The following is an 11,044-nucleotide window of genomic DNA, read 5'->3' on the forward strand; positions in this document are numbered from 1 at the left end:
TAGTGCTGTTTCCTGACTTAAGACTCATACTTAGCTATCCTTATGCAGCCTAAGACTATCTGCCCAGGGAATGGTAGCACCTACTATGCGCTGGGCACATCCACAGCAGTGGACAATCAAACTCCCCCATGAATATGTTTCAGACCAGACTGATTTGGGAATACAGGTGACTCTAGACTGTGTCAAGTTAATTGCAAATACTAAACAATTGCCATGGACCTTCCACAAGAAAAAGGTCTACTGTAAGGTGAAAATGTAGGTGTCAATATACCTAAATCTGGAAGTTTTATCTTCACAAACATGCTGTAGAATAATTAGTAGAGGAGGCCAAAATTATATGAAATAGTTATTGGCAGTGCCATTAATTTTCAAAATGGAGCTATCAAATAAATATTTAAAGAAACAAGAAAATAAATTTGATAAAATATTTGAGGGAAGTTATAAACAAATGACTTGGAGTCACATGTTAGGGTAGCACTAAACATTATTTTTAGCAAGGTAACTTCCAGAATGGCTTCTGTGTACCGTTTACACAAAGTTTGGAAATATATGAAAATACTTTTTGTTAGGCATATATTTTATTTTTTCAGAATATTTGTGTATCATCTCACCACTTTTATTGGAATAATATTATCAAACGTAAGAGATAGAATTATTTGGTGATGTTATTGGTATTAGTTCAATAGAGAAACCTAACATTCAAAAAAGGAAGCCACAGGCATGTATGTAAAAGGAAACACACCAACAAACATATTGATGAAAATGAAAAACTAGAATACTTGAAGATTGTTTTAGTAAGGGAAACTCTAGTCATGCTTTGCTCATAGTTTTGTTTTGCCCCATTTTCTGGTGCTTATGATACATAAGCAAGATTGGATATTTGTAAAAAGTGTTTAATGGTAGTCTCCCATGTTCCGTGTTCTGAGGACTATGTTTAACTCTTCTAGACACAATCATCTCTTCCAATCTTGTTAGAACTGCCATTAGATATCAAACTCAAAGACTCCACAGGTATTATTAGCATCATGTGTTCTAAGGCTAGGGAATGCTATAATATACTTCTCATGATTATAAGGCTGCATATTTTCCTGAGAATAATTCTGATTGATTCATAAACATTACAGAAGTACATAAGAATGCTCATGTGTGGTTGACTAAAGAACTGAAACCACATATGGACTTACAAAGACTGTGCCAGCAGTAACAAGACTGCACAAGTTCAAACCAGACAAAATCCCAGCCCCGAGAGGAGGAAGTGAACACAACGTCCCACCCCTAACCCAGAATCGATTTCTAATTGATATTTGTTGGAAAAAGGAAAGCCATTTTCTACAATGAAGTGTCACTGGATATATCAACCTCATTCCAAGGCAGGTTCCATGCCTAGGAATAGTTAGCCAACATCAAAATGACCCCAAGTGGTTTTCTTTTTGTGTGTGTGTGTGTGTTGGGGTTGTTTTTGTATATTTCTTTGAATTTTTATTTTCACTTTTGTAGTATTTTTTTTAGTAATTTTATTAAATTATAAAAAGTTTCCATTTATGCCCCTCCTCCCAACGTCCTCCCACTCCCCCCCCTCCCTCTCCTCCTCCCTCTTTGTCCCCAAGGGCAGTCAGGGTCTCCTGCCCTGTGGGAAGTCCAAGTTCCTCCCCCCTCACTCCAGGTCCAGGAAGGTGAGCATCCAAACAGACTGGATCCCAAAAATCCAGTATATGCAGAGGAAACCAGTCCCAGTGTCCTTGTCAATGGCTTCTCGGAAAGACTGCAGGCCAGCCACATTCAGAAAATCCGGCCACATTCAGAGAATCTGGTTGGATCACATGCTCGTTCAGTCATGGTCCATCTGGCCTTGGTAAACTCTCATTAGATCCGACCCCTTGTATCAGTGGGTGATAGTATCCCTCGCAGTCCTTCGTCATTTTCTTCCTTCTTCTGCTCCTCGTTTGGATCTTGGGGGGCTCAGTTCGGTGCTCCAACGCGGGCCTCCATCTGTATCGTCATCCAACGCCAGATGAGGGATCTATGGTGATAAGCAAAATATTCATCAGTATGGTCACGGGCCAAGGCCGGTTCAGGCACCCCCTCCTCTGTTCTCCTCTGTCCAGAGAACAATCTGGGGATCTCTCCTTGGACCTGGGATCCCATATATAATCAAGTTTCCTGTAAACTCTAATATGACTCCCTTAGTTGAAATATATTCTTCCCTGATCCCACATTCATCCTTCCTCCCTTCCCCCCATCCCGGTCAACCGAGCTTTCTCCATTCCTCCCCTACTCCCTTCTCTCTAACCCTCTCCCCTTCCAACAACCCTCCCACCCCCCCCCCCATGCACCCAAGGTTACCTGGGACTCTTGACTATTTCCTACCTCCTGGCGGATAGGTAAATAATCTTCATCAGGTTCGTCTTCTTATTTAGCTTCTCTAGGATCACGAATAATAGGCTCAAAGACCTTTAATTATGGTTAGAATCCACTTATGAGTGAATACATACTGTGTTCCTCTTTTTGGGTCTGGCTTACCTCACTCAGTAAAGCGTTTTCTATGTCCATCCATTTGCATGCAAAATTCAAGATGTCATTATTTTTTACCGCTGAGTAAAACTCTAATGTGTATATGTTCCACACCTTTTTTAACCATTCTTCTATTGAGGGGCACCTAGGCTGTTTCCAGGTTCTGGCTATTACAAATAGTGCTGCTATGAACATAGTTGAACAAACGCTTTTGTAGTATGTTTGGGCATCTCTAGGGTATATTCCCAAGAGTGGAATTGCTGGGTCCTGAGGGAGGTTGACTCCCAGTTTCCTGAGAAACCGCCACACTGATTTCCACCTAAATAACAGTATATTGAATGAACATGCCATATTTAAGAATATAAATATATATATGCATATATGTATGCAACAACAATGAAAAAAGGCAAAGAGTTTGAAAGAGATCAGAGAAGAGCACATGGATGGTTTTGGAAGGAGGAAAGGGAGGGGAGAAACATTGTAATTAGATTACAACCTCAAAAAAAGTTTTAAAAACAGAATTAAAGTACATACTTTTTCTTTTATTTAAATTTAATTTTATCATGCAATATATTTTGATCATATTCTTGCCTTTCTCCCAACTTTTACTATATCCTCTGCACTCTCTCTCTATTAAAAATACTACAAAACTAGTATGTGAAGATCTTCTCCCAGTCAGAAGGCAGCCTTTTTGTCTTACTGACAGTGTCCTTTGCTTTACAGAAGCTTCTCAGTTTCAGCAGGTCCCATTTATTCATTGTTTCTCTTATTGTCTGTGCTGCTGGGGTCCTACTTAGGAAGTGGCCTCCTGTGCCTATATCTTGTAGACTACTTCCCACTTTCTCTTCTATCAGGTTCAAAGTGGACAGATTGATGCTCTCCTGAGTTGCCTATAACAGTTAGTGTTGAGTTGAGGCTTCGTGGGCTTTTCCCCATCCACTTTGGCATGCCCATTGTAGTTGTCCTTGTTTTATAGGTGTGACTTACTTTATTTGTAGAATCTCTCCATTCTCTGTCTCTTTACAGCCTTTCTGACCCCTCTTCTGCTGTCTTCCTGGAGCCTTAGGTGCAGAAGTGTTTTGTCCATGTATCCATTGGAACTGGCCTCCACAACTCTGCCTTCTGGTTGGTTGTGGTTTTCTGTAATTCTGAAATTCCTTTGTTTTAAGTGATGTTTTCAAGCAGGCAACCCTTGCAGTGACATTTAAGTTCAGGTTTTCGCCCTTCAAACAAATTTTTGTTTTCACAAGGCTTTAATTTGTATCCTCTTCCCTTCAAGGTATCAGTTTCACTGTCTAAATAAAAAGGGTGAATTTTCTTTTTAACAATTTCCATGAAATGACTCTTTGTGATACAACGCTATACCTACAGAGCGGTGCCTGGCTCAGCCGCCATCAGAGGAGCGGCTGACAATAGATGAGAATTCAAAAAGAGTCCCACACTACTGAACACCACGTGAACAGTAAGAGACAGTGATGCACTCAGATACTTTTCCTCCGCACTTTTCTTGTCCCAGATTTAAAAGTTTCTCACATAACCTTCCTCGGTAGGCATCACATTTTCATTTTATTTTTCCTTTCTTACCAGAGATATGATTCAGAACACAGAGCTGTCGCTCTGCCACAGCCTAAATGCTCACGAAAATAGTCCATTAACCTTTCATTTACCCTCACACGACTTCTGAGGATACTAGCAGATTGCAACAGGGTTCTTTGATGGAGTGTAGCAAGAATGGCCTTGATCTCAGTTTCCAGTAGTGTCTCCATTACCTTCTAGAACCTCATGAGGCAGGCCTTTATTGTTTCAGCATTCCGATGGTTCAGGAGAATTGTCTGTATTCTGTCGATCATGTTTTAAATAAACGCTGATTGGCCAGACAGGAGGTGTAGGTGGGAAAACCAGACAGGAAGTGGAAGTGATGCAAGGAGAGCAGGAAAATTCTGGGAAGGAGGAAGTTGATTGCTCCCTCTCCTGCCCAGATCACCGAAGCAGCAGGATGTGAGCTGCCCCACTGCAAAAGGTACAGAACTACATGGCTAAAATAGATGAGAAAAATGGGTTAATCAAGATGTGAGAGTTAGCCAGTAAGAAGCCTGACCTAACGGGCCAATCAGCTTTATAACTTATGGAGTCCCTTGTGTGATTTTACTTTGGCACTAAACAGCTGGGGGAACGGGCAGGACAGATACACAAAAAAACAGGCCCCACTCATGTTACATTCCGACCTGCCAATCTCCCACCAGAATGGCCTATTAAGGTCTGCTTCCGTATTCAAGAGCATTTTAACTTGATGGTTCAAACTTTTACACATTCCTCCCACAAACCAGGTCCAAAAGCCTAAGAATCACATGTCTAGGTTCATCACAATGGAGGCACCACTTCCTGTACCAATTTCCTGATTAGATACTTCATATACTGATGAGACAAAATGCCTGCCAAAAGTAACCTAAGGAAGGGTGCATTTCCCCTCATATTTCAGACTAATCCATCCCAGGAAGAAAGTCAAGGGGAGAAAGCCTGAGGCATCCACAGTCAGGAAACAGAGTGATGGATGCTGGTGCTTAGCTTGTTTTCTCAGTGTTATTCCACTCCTAGAATCCAGCCAGTGGATTGGCGCCACCCTCATTTATGGTGGGCATAATTTTTACCTTAATTAACTCACTGTAGACAATACTCATATATGACCAGAGCTTTGTTTTCTTGTTGAGTCTAGATCACATTAGCAATCAGTATTAACCATCCCATCAAAACTACCAAGCTCAATAAATCCAATGACTTGTTTTACTAATTTATCCACTACATGTAGTATGTCTGACAAACAATGTGGGGGTCCTCTTTCCTTCTCCTTTAATGTTCTTATCAATGCTTTACTATAAAATATACTCAAGATACATTGCTTTTGGGGAAGGTCCATGTATCTTGAGTATATTTTATTGTAAGGTATTGGTGAGGAGTGGAGGGGGGCGGGGTGGGTGTAGGTGAAAGGAATGGGAGGAGGGGAGAGAGTTGGAACTGGGATTGGGATGTAAAATGAAAAAAGTTAGTTTGTTCTCTTTTTAAAAAATAAAAGAAATAAAATTATAAAAACTAAACAAAACAAATATAAACCCAAGATAGTGGATCTACAAATGTAAATTCCTTTCAAGAATGACAATGAACTACTCTGGATCTCACCGATTAGGTGTGGCTTTGGTTATACTTCTCAATCAATCTGTCTTTGTTTTATTTCCTGGAAAGAAAATCAAAAATATCTGCCTGTGAAAATGAGTGACTAGCTGGCCTCCACTGAACTGCTTCAAAGCCTCTCTTTTAAGATAGTATTTATTTTCTATTTTCCGAGTTGTCTGCCTCTTGAAGAACCATGCTCCCGAGGGGCTCAGCCCTTCTCTCAGTTTCAGTGGTACTTGGCTTGTGCGAATTCCAACTCATAGGTCTATAGCACTTCCTAGAAATCAGTATTTTAGTAACCTTCCCAAAGGATTTTGGACCATGGGAGATATATATATATATATATATATATATATATATATATATATATATATATATATATATATAGCAGATTATCACAGTATACACATATTTCATTTCCTTTTCTCTTCCTCTTCTCCCTCCCTCCCTCCCTTCCTTCCTTCCTTTCTTTCCTTCTTTTTCTTTGAGACAGTCTAAGGTAGAACTAGTAAATCTCCCATTTCAGTTCTCCAAATTCTGGGATTACAGAAATGTGTCACCAAATCAGGGTTCAAATTATACTTCTCTTCTTAATAAGGATTTCCAAGGTAAATGTCAATTAATGAAATTAAAGACACTTGATTAGTAGTTTTCCTTCAGCCTACTGTAGTTTGAGATATGATAATATCTTAGCAGTTTTCTTTCTTCTTGAAGTTTCCTTGTGTGCCCTCCCCACGTGTTACAATTTTTGTCTCATCGACACTGTCCCCGTGAAGGCAAAGTCCTTTTTGTCTGAACTTTGTGTAATTCACTTTTCATTTCTAGGTCAGACATGCTCTCATTATTTGTACAGAATTCTGACTCAGTAGCATTCCAGGATCCTGAAGCAAGCTCTGAACCTTTGGCACACAACCTTGGCAAAGGGCCCGTTCTCATGGTTATGCAAGCTTCCCTCTTCTCTGACACTCGGCTTCGCTTCAGGGCTCCGAGCTCTTTCGTATTTCTGTATCCCAGGCACATGGTCCTCTAGTGCTATCTTTTTACGCCTGAGTCAGCGACTGTGTAGAACATTAACTCATTAACAATGCAATTATCTTTCTTTACTTTAAACTCTTGCCAAACTAGGTTGTTTTCAATTAGCAAATTTGGAAAGAGATTGTTTTAAATTTGCATTATCGTTCTTTTTATAGGGTAGAGGAGAAGCTCCAAGGAGTCCATAAAATGTACACATCCTCCTTTACCCTTTGTTCCACCTCTTCTTCCTCACCTTTCTTCTTCCTCCTCCCCTTCCTTATTTTCCTCTTCCTCATGAGCCCACTCCCCATCTTTTTTTTTGCACAAGACTGTACTGAAACTCACAATCTTCTTATCTAACACTGTGCTAAGTGTAAAGCATAGTGCAATTATAGCGTGGAAGTATAACAGAGGTCAGATTCTGTAATTCATTCCTTTCCTTCTGGAAAGGAAATGGCAAGGATTCTCATTAATCCAATTTTCATACCACTGCACTAGCATCATCATATTTATTTTGCATCTTAAGCTCTGAAGAATAAGAAATACCTTTATTCTCCTGTAACTCTTCATCACAGTGCATTAATTTTAGTCCCTATAGAGTCTCATTTTTCAGCCATGTCACTACCTCTACCCTATCTTAGTTGGTATCTTCAGCCATGTGTGCTGTCATCTCCTTACACAGATATTTTAGACTATCAAGTGAGACCATACTAAGAAATTATTTTATTCCTACATTACTGAAAAAAATGACCATGCTGATAAATTGAAATATGGGCAACTGAAAAGGATTTGGGGTTTCAGACAGTTGATCACACATAAATGAATAACATACTAGCACTATGTATGGTTGAACAATTTCACAAAAACTAAACAAAAATGTTTTTTAGAATTATTACATCAACTAAAGGGGGCGTGTTCTTAAAGTAGTGTTCTGCCTCAGTTGTAATGCAGTTACTCCTGTGTATTAAATTCAAGGGCAATAATGTTTTCTGAAATGATGGGACCTATGACTTACTGTTACTATGATTTCCAAAATCATTACCAAAAAATTAGATTTGGGGGATAATTCTCACTTGGAAAGGTTAAAGACTATGCAAGCTTACATACATGTATTTATGCAAGTTTCTTTTATTACTTGTGGTAGAATTCTAAAAATGCACCTTCATACTCCTGGACAAATGGTGCTCCATAATATTATAAAATATTACTTCAATAGTTATGTTAAATAGCACAGTTGATTTTGAAATAGGAATACTCTTTCAGGTGGTCTTATCTAATCACATAAACCCCGAAAACACTTTCTGGTGGCAGAAAAGGGAAGCAGATGCCATAAATCAACTTTACAAATTGGGAGGGACATAAAGTGCTGTTACCAGTTTGAATATGGAAGAGTTTATATGAGAAAAAAATGCTGCTGGCCTCTGAAAACTGAGAGTGGCCGATTGGCCGACAGCCAGCAAAGAAACGCTGCACCTGGAAGAAACTGAACTCCCCCATGTCTAACCTTCGGAGCTTTAAAGAACCCCAGGCCTTCCAATGAAAACGCAGCTCAGCAGAGAATTCTGTTCTGCCCTTCCAATATACTCAGCAGAGATGATGCTCACACCGTCCTGCACTTTTTACTGTGATAATTTTGCATATACTTTACTTTTTAAATTTGTTTACTTATTTATTTTATATCCCATCCCTGGTTTCTTCTCCCTCCTCTTCTCCCAGTCCTCCCTGTCTCTCTGTTCCCACATCCAAACCTCTTCTCCTCCATTTCTGTTCAGAAAAGAACAGGTCTCCCATGAGAATCATCACAAAACAACATGGCATATCAAGTTGCAGCAAGGCTAGGCACCTCCCTTGTATTAAGGCTGGGCAAAGGGACCCAGAATGAAGGGTTGGTTCCCAAAAGCCTGTAAAAGTGTCAGAGGCAGTCCCTGTTCCTGCTGTTAGAAGTCTCACAAGAAGACCAAGCTACACAACTGTAAAATATATTTAGAGTGCCTAGGCCAGTCCCATGGGAGTTCTCTGGTTGTTGGTTCAGTTTCTGTGCGCCCTTATGAGTCCAGCTTTTTCCACTTTTTTTTCTCTGAAAATTTCTGCTTTTCTTGCCTTTATGTCACACCGTTGTTTTTCAGTTTTTACCTTGCAATTCTGGACTACAGAACTATGAGCTAATACATGGGTACCATTTTGAGCTACATTTGTTGTGATTGATTAAATGGCAATCAAATACATTCTTGATTCACCTTGTCCTAAGATCATGGAGATCTTGGAATGATAGATTATGTTCTCCATAGAATAGGTCTACAGTCCCCCATGCAAAGTCTTGGTGTTTAGTTAGTAGTCCAGAACTGCTAAATGATGAATGAGAAGCAATTGTTCGATGTGGAAGAAGGCCATGGAGATGCCATATTCAGTTTCGCTTCTCTCTTCTCCCTACAATGGATAGAAAAGGTCCCTCAGGCACACACGAGTTTAACAGCCACGTCGTGTGGTCTTAAATAAGCCATGCTGGGCTCCCTCTGGGATCGGGAAGATGATATCAGAAATAAAAATAAACCACTAGGCACTTGCTGACCTCATTCTTGGGCTGATTAGGAGCCAGATGATGAAATTATACTTTTAATACAACTGTGAGAGTAGAAAAGATGAGAGTCCTCTTTCAGTTCCCATTAGGGTCTTTGTCCAGAGAAAAGCTATCTTTATGTATGCTCTACAAAATACAGCCAGGTTCCTTCCTGGTCTGAGAGAGTGGGGGGGGGGGGGACAGGTGCCATTGTAATTTTTGGCCATGCTTTCCTTCCACTTCCATTCTTCCTCCCTCTGCTCTTCTGCTCTTTATTCCTAATTTCATGGCTTCCTTTTTATACCTTTTCAGAGCTGTTTAGTTGGGAGAGTGAGAGTTCCAAAGCAGCACTGAAAATAAAAGATCAGCCTCGCAAAGTGAGATAAATGCCCTTTATTCTTATTTGAGTTTCTCACTGCTTAGAGTGTAAGGGTAGAAAATAGAACAGTCTAACAGAAACAGAGAGCAAGACCTTTTCCATGGTGTTTGAAAAAGACTGTGAAAGGGGGACAGAGAGGAGAATGAAGTGACCCTGTTTCTGTCCCTTGACAGTGCTCAGTCAACAGTTCCGGGCTACCATGACATTTACTGTCATTTCATGCCATTAAACAGCATAAAGGTACTTCAGCATAAGGATTCATTGTATCTAAATATATTTTGCCTGTTTGGGAGGAAGATTTTGCCTTTGAATGAGTAAAGAGGTTGTTGGAGAACATTAGATTCACATATGAAAAAGGCATGAAGAAGACAGGAGTAACCACAGGATTACTGGAAAAACCTACAGAGACACGGTGTAGTAGGGTTGGAGAAAAAAAGAGAAGACAAATGACTTAGTAGGGGTTTATCAGAGATATGAAAGAAAATTATCTATGCCATGATTTTGGGAAGGAAGAATGAAATGTTTTATGGATGTAGAGTGTGTTGTATGTTAATTATTGATATTTTAATAATTTTCATATTGATATGCACTAAACTGCACCCTTTACCCAAATTCATATGTTGAAATCCTGACTCCTGGAACCTCAAGATGTGAGTTCATTTTGGATACAGTGCATTAACAAGGTCAATAACCTCAGTGATGGGGGTGTAACTCAGTCAAGGAACCCTTGCTTGGATGTTGGTTTCAAACCACACATAAATTACTTAATGTTAAAAATGGCATAAATGTGAGGATCTAATTAAGTATGATTGACTTTATTAAAAGCAGTTAAAGAGATAGATACAGTTGCATAGGAGAAAGGTCAAATGAGGACATAGTTAGAAGGTAGCACTCTGAAGGCCAAGAAGAAAAGCCACAGGAGAAATACAATGCGTCAACTTCTTGTTCTTGGACTTCCAGCTGCCAAGGCTGTGACACATAGATGTTGTTCAATCCCCTAAACTGCAGTACTATGCTGCAGCAACTTGATCAGATCAACATACACAGAGAGGCTCTGCCTTATGCTGGGTTGCTTTAAATCACTGTCGCTCTTGCTCAAACCTTTAAGTAGGCTAAGTAATGGGTGTGTCAGTGCTTGAGGAGCCCGGCAGATCCTGGCATGGCTCTCAGCTGGGTGACCTTTAGTAGGTCATGTTACTTATCTGGGCCATTGTTGCCTCTTCAGTGAATTAGGAAATTAATAAGAATGACTTGCTAATTTAAGACTATCAAGTTCAAGGTGGGGATAATTATAACATTCGTAATTTTTCTATACTCTTCTGCTTTGCTCCATACTGCTGTTGAGAATCTTTGGTATTTTTATTTTGTTCTTTTATTGTGGTAGGGGAAAGAGGGTGAGATCTAAACAAATTTTA

This window comes from Myodes glareolus, chromosome X, assembly GCF_982192425.1.
Source record: "Myodes glareolus chromosome X, mMyoGla1.1, whole genome shotgun sequence".
NCBI lineage: Eukaryota > Metazoa > Chordata > Mammalia > Rodentia > Cricetidae > Myodes > Myodes glareolus.